Genomic DNA, 7,784 nt, shown 5'->3' with positions numbered 1-7,784 from the left:
TTTGAACTTTGCATTCTCATTCTCGGAAAAAACAAAAACAAAAACCATAAGATGACAGAAAAACCCACTACTTTGTTTTTGATTTCAAAATTTCAAGTATCCAGTTCACTCTGGAAACACAATAACGGAGAAGCAGAGATGTGAAGCAATAACCCTCTTAAGGGTTATTAGTGCTATGCCTCAGAACTTGCTGGGATGACAGGGATGTACTACAGCTCCACCGCCCACCAGAGCATCCTGTCTGTAGCTGCCTTTTATTCAAGAAGTGAATCGTTGAATTGAAGAAGTAAACTCTTAATTTCAGTTAATTTAAGATTTAGGTACCTGTATGTGGCTAGTTACTACTGTATGCGGGCACCACAGGACCTGAAAGAAAATGGAAATTTTAAAAGACAAGATATGCACAGTTCAAATCCCTGAAGCAGAAAGGAAGTAGTTAAGCAACTTCCCTGAAATCAAAGAAAAAGAAAGCAACAGTCAATGCTATGTATTGCAAAGACACACTATCTTCAAGAACATTGGGAAAAAAGAAAAAAAGAAAGAAAAAAAAAAACAGTCTACACCAAGATATAAGCTAATAAAATTGCTAGAAACCAAAATCCAAACAGCTTCAGGTGCTCTGGAAAAATAGCAAATCACCACTGTGACCTTCAATGTTGGAAGACAGTGTAGGAGCAGAAAAATATTACACAAGGAAATAATGTGTGGTCCAAGCAATTTTACTCACATTTTCATGCAATACAAGGCAGCAATCTACTTTAAGCATGCAAGGACTTAGAGATATTGTTCCCAGCACTAGAAAACAAATTCAATTAACAAGTTAATTAGGAAAAAAAAAAAAAAAAAACTACCAGACTAGCCTCTGAGTAGTGAGCATGTAACTATGGAAATGAGAATAAAACAAGTTGTAGAAATTATGGCTTCATACTAGAAAGAACATTTTTATATTCCTTGACAGTGTTAAAAATAAGAAAATATTAATCAAATCTTTAAAGATAGAAAATATAATACAGAATTACAGCAGAATTAAAACCATTTATGTCAGCTGTAACAATAAATATTAACAAGCTAAGCTCACATTTTAATAACAAACAGAAAAACTGACTTCAAATTGGATCAACTGAGTTAAGAAAAACTCAACTTTAGTCTTTATTAAATACACCAAAGCAAGTAATTATGAATATTTAAAAATATAAAAATAAGGAAAGTATATAAAAGAAAATTCAAATAAAAATGGATCTTCATGTTAATATCACATAGCTGAATACAGAGCAAAGTCATGTACCATATAAATCTTACTATAAGAATATATAACTTCTAAATTAAGTGAAGATTACAGTTCAAGATAAAGGTATAACATTATGGGTATTTGTGCATCAATAAAAGTAGCACTAATATTCATTCTGTAAAAATACGAGTGATTAAAAAGAGAAATAAGACCGTGCAAGACTGGGGCTTTTATTCATATTTTTGTCGAATAAGAAATATAATAAACATGAAAGATCTAAATAAAAGGTGAATCTAACGGATATATCAAAACCTACAGTGTAAAACAAGAGAAAATGTTTATTTCAAGTAACATAGACCATTCACAAAAATCGACACAAATATAGCCACACAGAGACACATAATCTAACTCACTCAACCCATACATTCAAAAGAATAGAAATGTATTTCAGTCTCTATTACTCTGAATACAATGCAATAAAACCAATAATTGAATACAGAGCCGAAAGCCAACAATGTGCCTAACTCTTGGTGTGGGAAAATAATCTTATATCAGAAAGAAAAATCTCATTGAATTTGTAAAACATCTGGAGTCTAACAATTTTTTTAAAGATTTTATTTATTTGTTCATGAGAGACACACAGAGAGAGAGAGAGAGGCAGAGACACAGGCAGAGGGAGAAGCAGGCCCCATGCAGGGAGCCCGATATGGGACTCGATTCTGGGTCTCCAGGATCACAGCCCAGGCTGAAGGCAGTGCTAAACCGCTGAGCCACCCGGGCCGCCCTGGAGTATAACAATCTTAAACACCATGTATTTTAATATCTCTGAGCTATAGATAGAGCAATGTCCAAAAGAAAATATGTAATCTTAAGGCAAACATTCATAAAAATTACAGGAAATGTTAATTAATGGATTACATTTCCAATTCAAGAAGAAAGAGAATACTCATCTGTTCTCATAAAATAAGGAATGCAAGAGAGAGTAATAAAGATTAAAGTAATGATGAGTAAAAAACAAACCAGAAAATAATAAACCTATTAAAAAACATATTGAGGGATCCTTGGGTGGCTCAGCGTTTTGGTGCCTGCCTTTAGCCCCAGGCGTGATCCTGTAGCCCTGGGATCGAGTCCCACATCAGGCTCCTTGCATGGAACCTGCTTCTCCCTCTGCTTGTGTGTCTGCTTCTCTTTCTCTGTGTCTCTCATGAATAAATAAATAAAATCTTAAAAAAATATATTGAAACTAATGTGTCATAGACTGAATGTATTTCCTCCACATTCTTATTTTGAAGCCCTAATGCCCAACATGGTGGTATTTGAAAAAGGCCTTTGTGATGGTTAAGTGTAGATGAGGCCCTGAGGGTGGAGCCCTCGTGATTGCATCAGTGTCCTTGTAGGAAGAGGAAGAGACTGGAGCTCTCCATCTCCCCACACCACAGGAAGACACAGTCAGAAGACCGCCACCTGCAAACAACCAGGAAGAGTCCTAACCAGAATTAAAACTCACCAGGACTGATCTCAAACAACCAGGAAGAGTCCTAACCAGAATTAAAACTCACCAGGACTTTGATCTCAGACTTCCAGCCTCTAGAACTGTGAGAAATAAGTGTCTATTGTTTGAGCCACACAATCTGTGGCATTTCATTATAGCAGCCTCAGTCCTGGGGTGCTCGGGTGGCTCAGTTGGTAGAGCATGGGACTCTTGATCTCAGGGTCCTGAGTTCAAGCCTCAGGTTGGACATGGAGCTTACTTAAAAAAAAAAAAAAAGATAATAGTCTTATCAGATATCAAAAAATGTCACGTGATGATAAATAAGACATTATTTTAGTGGCATTTGAGTAGGTAAAATCAATGTAAAGAATAGAGGGCACCTGGGTGGCTCAGTGGTTGAGTGTCTGCCTTTGGCTCAGGTCATGATCCCAGGGTCCTGAGATCGAGTCCTGCATCGAGTTCCCCAAAGGGAACCTGCTTCCCCCTCTGCCTATGTCTCTGCCTCCTTCTCTCTGTGTCTCTCATGAGTAAATAAAAATAAAATCTTCAAAAGAAGAGTAGAAACTTCAGAAGTAGATCCAAACAAATAAAAGTATTTAGTATATGACAAAAATGTCATATCAGGGCAGCCCGGGTGGCTCAGCGGTTTAGGGTCGACTTCGGCCTAGGGCGTGATCTTGGGGTCCAGAGATCGAGTCCCACGTCGGGCTCCCTGCTTGGAGTCTGCTTCTCCCTCTGCCTGTGTCTCTGCCTCTCTCTCTCTTTGTGTCTCTCATGAATAAATAAAATCTTTTAAAAAAGTGTCATATCAAATTATTAGGGAAAGATATAATTTTAAATATTTTTAATATATTATTTAAGAAAAAACTTTTTAAGTCAGTAAGATGGCAATCTAAGAAAAAAACTTCCTACCCACAACTTACAACAGAATAAATTCCACAGGGATCCAAAACTTAAACACAGAAATTCAAACCATAAATCTATGTAGAAGAAATCATTTCAGAATTCTTTTATGAAAGCTTAGTGGAATGATCCCTTCCATATATGTTACAAACCCCAGAAATCATGAAAGACTGATAATAACATAAAATCAAAGTTTCTAAATGAAAAAAAATTAAAAACAATGTCAAAACAAAAAAAAATAGCAAAAGAAGGGGAAAATGTAAAGAATAGTGAAATAAAGATGAAGGTCCATTATGTACATTCATCAGAACTTGTACAAAAACAAGTAAGAAAAATGTCAACACATGGATAGAAATCTGGTCAAACAACACAACTAGGTGATTCAAAGCAAAGAAAAACAAGTAGCTTTTAACATACAAAGAGATGTTTCCAGGACCATAATGAAAGAAATCAAATTGACGCCGCTTAAACATCAAGTTTATATCATAGACTGACAATTTAGGGTTTAACGCGATGCGTTCCTAAGGTAAGGGAAAGACACTGCGATCCCACGCTCAGTGAATGGGGAGATAGTTGGCATAACCTTTCTGGAGTGTAATTTAATGATTTTTATCCACATTAAAATACAACCTACCCCAGCAATTGCATTATTGAAAATATATTCTAAGGATATATCTGTATGTATATGAAATGGTACATGTTTATAGCAGCAATGTCCACAATAGCCAAACTGTGGAAGGAGCCTCGGTGTCCATCGAAAGATGATGGATAGAGAAGCTGTGGTCTATGTATACAATGGAATATTCCTCAGTCATTAGAAACGACAAATACCCACCATGTGCTTCAACGTGGATGGACCTGGAGGGTATGATGCTTAGTGAAATAAGTTAATCGGAGAAGGACAAACATATGGTCTCACTCATTTGGGGAATATAAAAATTAGTGAAAGGGAATAAAGGGGAAAGGAGAAAAAATAAGTGGGAAATATCAGAAAGGGATACAGAACATAAAGACTCCTAACTCTGGGAAATGAACTAGGGCTGATGGAAGGGGAGGAGGGCAGGGGGGAGGCGGTGACAGGGTGGCAGGCACTGAGGGGGGCACTTGACGGGATGAGCACTGGGTGTTATTATATATGCTGGCAAATTGAACAACAATAAAAAATAAATTTATAAAAAAAGCACAAATAAAAAAATGTGGGAGGTTATTTGTTACCTCGTTTTTCTGATAGCAAGAGATAGTAAACCAGGTAAACAGCATCACCATGTACTTGTTGGGTCAATTATGGTAAATCTAGAAACAGAGGCTATGAAGCCATAAAAGAAGGACCAAGGAAAATATATATGTCCTAATACCGAATGAGCTCCCAGACTCATTGTTAAGTGAAATAAGAATATTTCCAAACAAGGTGTCTATCATTTTACTGTTTGCATAAAACTGGGCAAATATATGTGGTGTTTTTTTGTTTTGTTTTGTTTTGTACACAAACAAGCACCAGAGTGCAGGGGGCACACCAGACGGGATGAAGTAGATGATTTGTAGGGATGGATTCTAGGATTCTAGGTGGTTGCAAAACGATAGGGAGCAAAAAGGGAGGATTTTTATTACCAGCAATTCTGTACTTTTGGAATTTTAAACCATGTAAACCGGTGACTCATTCTATAAATAAACACATAAATTAATAAGCATCATAAGGTTAAAAAAAAGATGCATTGGACGATGGCGCTTATAAAACTAATCAAGTTTGTCATCCCTGAGAGTGGTGAATTCTCCCATTTATATGGATAACAATAGGAAAGGATCAACATATAAAAGCAAATCTGTCACAGAAAACCCACACAACAGGAAACATGTACTGTTTCGCGTCAGAAAGCCCCACTCCTAACCGGTATATGATTTTTCATAAATTCTTTAGCCTTCCTTCAGTGTAGCTTGGTGGTTGTTTCCATGGCTTCTGAGCTCAGGGTTCTGAGTTCAAATGCACATCTGCTATCAGCTATCGGCTATTAGCCAAGCCTGCTTCGTCATCAGGACGGCGGACGCGGTAAGAACAGTGCCTGTCACGAGAGCTCGTTACCTTAAACAGATGAGCTAATGACGTCACATCATCAACCTGGGCCCAGGAACATATTTCCTCTTAGGCATCACATGATGCATCGTGCATCACACCTGTCCCTCCTGCCACCTGCCTCCCCTCTGAGCCCCCAAAACATCACTCTGTTTTTCAGAGACACTGCAGGGCTCATGGATTTGAAATCAAATAAAGAATTATTGGATAAAAGGCTATTATGACTAGAGTAAAACAAGGACGATATCTAGAAAGCCACCAGCAAAAATCCTAATGATCTAGAACCTCCAACCAAGAAGACCCCATGAGACAGGTGCCCTCCTACCTCCTCCCGGGACAATGCATTCTTGTGTTAATGGTCGTCCTGAATGACAGGATTCGGTCCTCCTGATTAGAATGGCATTCTCGATTAGTGACTGTACGGCACACATAGGTGGAGGCACAGACAGGCTTCTGAGTGGCCTAAATGCACACTACAAGGCACTAAAATTGGAGCAATTTGCTGTAATTTAGAAGGAAGAATGAGTGAATGAACGCACGCACTGCAGAAAATTATATATTTTATTCGAAGGTAAGATTGCACATCTCTAATCAAGGCTTAAAATCTGAATTAGGATAAATTGTGCCATAATTATTTTCTTAGAAGAGAACAAAGAAGTTTTTAAAGCACCTAATATTCCCCTTTGAAGCTTTCAAAATGAAGACGCTCACTTTGTGGCAAATGCGTGGCTTTATTTGCCTCCGTCTCACAAAGGCGCACGTTCATTTAGCCGGATCCTGGGCTTCTGACATTAAAAGCACTGAGGAGCATTTCCTCTTCCAGGGACATTTGTGCCATTTGATTTTGGCCCTCCTGACCTTCGAGCCTTTAATTAGGAAGAAGAAGAAGAAGAAAAAAAGAACAATTAGCCTACTGGTGATAATTATTTGCTTGAATCTAAAGTTCTTTATCATTTGTGTGCCTGTGAGGTTTGCTGACACACACGCATGTGCATGCGTGTGCGTGTGTCGGGCGGACGGGTAGGCCAAGGAAAACGAAACTGGGTAAGAGTGGCTTATTTTATACTTTGATATTCAAGGTTTTGCTTTGACCATTTTGATCTTTATTGTGAGAAAAAAAAAAAAGAACAGCCTCGTTGCATAACTAGGGGAATTTTTTTCAAAATATTTCCTCCCGCCATCAATAGAAGGTATTATTCCCTTCCAGCCCTTTATTCAAGATCTTTCTGAAATTGTGTGTCGAGCTTTCTTCAGCACCGTGCTATTGTGCTTGTGAGCTGTAGCCCCCCACTATGAAACATGCCTGAGTGTGCCTCCTGCAGCACAGCCCCCATCCCCTTGCAGCAGACCAGGTGCTCCTGACCCAAACCGTCACCTCCCACTCTTCAAACCACCAGAGAAAAGCCCAGAAATTCGTAGCATCCCGTTGTGTAAAGAGCCACGGCTTCTCAGAAAGCTCATCTCCATACTTGATCTCATTCTTCTCCTTATCAGTTCACCTCCCCTCTCTTTCTTTCGTCCAGTCCTTAGGAAACAGAAAGCAGGTGGTTTCCACCTCTTCCTTCCTATCTTCCCTCATATCTGAGCCAGAGCGACAGAGACAGCACAGGCTTTGGATGAGGTGGGGGTTCAAATCCTGACACACCGGAGCTGAGTGAAGTTCAACACACACTTGACCTCCCGCCTGGAGCTGACTACAAGCCCCCATGGTGAGGGCCAATGCTTCCACAGTGCTGAGCAGAACAGCCACGCTACCTGCACCTTAACCCCTGGACCCTCACGGCCACCTCCAGACAGGCAGGATCATGACCCTCGTGTCGCAGATGAAGACAGTGTGAACCAAGATGGGGACTTGCCCGCCGTCCCTCAGCTGCGGGCTGGTAGTGTCCAGGTGTTTAAATATCACACTGCCCTGACGCCATCATCACAAAATGAGGCCACCAATACCTACCACCTAGCAGAATACAAAAGACCAAATGTAAAGCACCAGGAAAATTTATGATACCGAGGAAAGGTTCAATGAGTAAAGTTCCCATTGTGATTCTGTTCTCCCAACTATATTATTTCTGCTTGTAGAATTTATTATTTTTTTT

The 7,784-nt window shown here is 39.2% G+C and overlaps 1 non-coding gene across 1 annotated transcript; it reads left to right on the top strand.

Moving 5' to 3' along the window:
• The first annotated feature begins 2,896 nt into the window (after positions 1–2,896).
• TRNAK-CUU lies at positions 2,897–2,969 on the top strand. The gene has a single exon. It is a non-coding gene; the product is annotated as a tRNA-Lys (tRNA).
• The last annotated feature ends 4,815 nt before the right edge of the window (positions 2,970–7,784 follow it).

Source organism: Vulpes lagopus, chromosome 5 (assembly GCF_018345385.1).
Source record: "Vulpes lagopus strain Blue_001 chromosome 5, ASM1834538v1, whole genome shotgun sequence".
NCBI classification, from domain to species: Eukaryota; Metazoa; Chordata; class Mammalia; order Carnivora; family Canidae; genus Vulpes; species Vulpes lagopus.
This window is presented reverse-complemented; position numbering and strand designations above follow the sequence as displayed.